Source organism: Elephantulus edwardii, unplaced genomic scaffold, assembly GCF_000299155.1.
Source record: "Elephantulus edwardii isolate Elephantulus edwardi_28Jun2011 unplaced genomic scaffold, EleEdw1.0 scaffold00086, whole genome shotgun sequence".
NCBI classification, from domain to species: Eukaryota; Metazoa; Chordata; class Mammalia; order Macroscelidea; family Macroscelididae; genus Elephantulus; species Elephantulus edwardii.
The window spans coordinates 8,021,821-8,025,126 of record NW_006399836.1 but is presented as its reverse complement, the minus strand read 5'-3'; positions in this window follow the sequence as shown (position 1 = coordinate 8,025,126).

Below are 3,306 nucleotides of genomic sequence, written 5' to 3'. Positions count from 1 at the left end.
ATAGTCTGTCAAAAGAGCAAACAGATAAATCTTAAAAAAAATGCAGCCAGACTCCTCCTTGGAGGCAAGGATGGTGAGACTTTGTCTCACATACTTTGGGTATATTATAAGGGACTCATGCTTGGAAAAGTGGAGGATCAGGGAAAGAGAGGAAGACCCTAAACAAGGACTGACAGAGTGACTGAACCAATGGGCTCAAGTGTGTCAGAGGTGATAATGACTGCACAGGGTAGGATGGGTTCAGATTTGCTCATGGGGTCACTGTGAGTCACACTTGCCACTAATAACAACAATCCTGTCCCATTAACATAACAGAGAAACCTCCTGGGATTAAGCCACTCATTGTCTTCAAATCTGAACCAACTCAGAGCTGACTTTCCAGTAGGTTTTCAAGTCTGGAAGAGAAGAGGCGAAGATTCCTCACTTTTCTCCTATGGAGTGAGGGTGGATTTGAACCAGCAAGCTTTTGGGTTAGCAGCACAATTCACTACAGATTACACCACCAAAACTCCACTAGATGGAATTCGTTGTTGTTAAGCACCCTCCAGTCACCCACAAGTCATAGCGATCCTATGAACTACAGATCTGAATCTTGCTCTGTTTTATGGCTTCTGTTATAACATCTCTAATGTACTTGAGCCAATCGTAGCTGTCACTGTGTGAATTCATCTTGCCTCTCTCTTTCTCCAACACTCCACTTTTTCCAGCATGATGTCTTTATCCAAAGACTGATTCTTCCTGATAGCACGCCCGAAGTGTGTGAGATAAAGTTTCACCATCCTTATCTCTAAGGAGTGTCCTGGTTGCATTTCCTCCAAGAACTGTAGTTTGTCCTTTTGGCAGTCCCCAGGGAAGTTAACTCTCCAACTCAAAGGGATCTGTCCCTCTTTTGTCATCCTTATTCATTATCCAACTTTCAGATGCATGGGAAGTAACTGAAAACATCATACCTTGGATTAGGCACATCTTAGTCTCCAAACTTGCTCTTTAACATTCTAAAGTGGTCCTCGACAACAGATTACTCCAAAGCAATTAATTCTCTTGGGTTTTTTTCACTGCTGCTATGATGAGATTGTGGGTCCAAGTAAAACAAAATTGTTAACAACTTCATTTTTTTCCCTCCAACTATGAAAACCCACCAGAGGGTTAGCTGAGTCGATTCCGACTCTACAATAACAACAATAACATGTTGCCTATTGGTCCAATGATGAGGATTTTTGTTTTCTTGATGTTGAGATGTAATCCATATTGAATGCTATAGTCTTTGATCTTCTTTAGTAAAGGCTTCAAGTCTTTTTTCATTTTCTGAAAGTAAGGATGTATCATCTGCATGAAGCAAATTGTTGGTGAGTCTTCCTCCAATCCTGATTATGTCACATTCTTCTTCCCAGAGTCCAGCTTCTTGAATGATTCGCTCAGCATTCAGGTTAAATATATATGGAGAAAGGATAAAATTTTGACACACACCTTCCTCATTTTTAACTATGCACGATTGCATGATTTGTTTGAACAACTGCTTCTGGGTCTATGCATAGATTTTGCATGAACATAATTAAGTGTTCTGGAATTCCCATTCTTCTTAATGTTATCCATAGTATGTTATGATCCACACAGTCAAATGTCTTTTTAGTTGTTAATAAACACAAGTAAACATCTTTCTGGTACTCACGAGAACCAATTTTATTAAATTAAATCTAAAGGAAATGAAACCAAGCCCAAGAGAACCAAGATACAGACTTGAGTCTATCCAACTGAATTTTAAAACTACTTCAAGAATAGAGTTGATAGATTGAACGCTAATGACCAAGGGAGCTCTGGTGGCCTAGTGGCAAGAAGCTGTGCTGCAATCCCAAAGGCACACAGTTCGAGTTGACTAGGCCTCACCCTGCCATAGACAGATGGGCAGTCTTCCTCCATGCGACTTACTGCCTTTGAAAACCCACTGGGGGTCAGCTGTGGGTCGGATCTGACTCTAGGGTACACAGTAACAACAACAACAATAACCAAAGATCAAGTGAGTTTGAGGGATGATATAAAATGCATCATCTATAAAGAATGCAGAAGGAAATTATAAAGACAGGGAAGAAAGAAAACCCCAAAAGGATGTATTGTGTTAGTTCTCCAGGACTCGAGCTCTTTACACATTTCATAATAACATTTAAAAAAGCGAAACAGAAGATTTCAAAGGACAGCTGAAGACAGACAAAACAAAGTATTATAATAAATATGTAAAGAGCTAGAGTTAGAAAACCCAAAGGGAAGAACATACTCATTATTTCTCAAGTTGAATGAATTGAAGAACAAATTCAACCCTCGTGTTACAACACTGGTGGGTTCTATGAGCAAGACTGAAAGATCCAGGAAGCATCAGAAGAAGGTGGAAGGAACGCACAGAGTCGCTGCACCAAAAAGAACTGGTTGACTTGCATTCACTTCAAGAAGTAGCATGAACCAACGTAGAAGGACCAATGGTACCGAAGGAAAAAGTTCAAGCTGCCCTAAAGATACAAGCAAAAAACAAGGTCCCGGGGAATACCAACAGAGGTGTTTCAACAAACAGATGCACCCTGGATGTGTTGCCTAGTCTATGCCAACTGGCTGGAAGGAATCCATGCTTGTTTCCATTTAAAAAAAATAGATCCCCTGGAGTGCAGAAATTATATAATAATATTATTAATATTACATGAAAGAGAAATCTTGCTGAAGATATTTAAAAATGGCTGGGGCACAATGTATTCGAATTTTGTAAATAAACTAGCAATAATTTTTTTTTTAAAGCCTGGACCCTGGAGGAGATTATGCTGAGTGAAATACCTCAGTCACAAAAGAACAAATATTGCATAGGGCCACTGTTGTAAAACAGGACTGACTTTAGGGTTGAGGAAAGACAGAGGAGGAGGAAAGGAATGATGTATACTGCATTGAAACAGATGAGAGAGAGAACTGTTTAAATGGGATATATGATTGGATATTATTTTCATGACAGGAGTCCAGAATGAAGGCTGCACAGTGGAGTGGACTTGGGGGGAGGGATTGCATAACAATGAAAGAGTTTTTCTTTTACTTTTCAAGGAAAAGAGTAAACTGGAGAGGAAGAGTGGGCAGGGAGAAAAGTGCAACAATGAATGAATGGAAACTCTAAGTCTCTGTAAACTTTGATTAAAATTAATTTTAAAAAAATGTCTGGGGGGATTCCAAGATGGTGGTGGCAGCAGAAACAATGTGGTGAGCTGCGGGAGCCGTGGACCACATAGAGGAGGACCACCATGGCCTTCTACAGACCTCTGTTTATTGATAATTGAACAG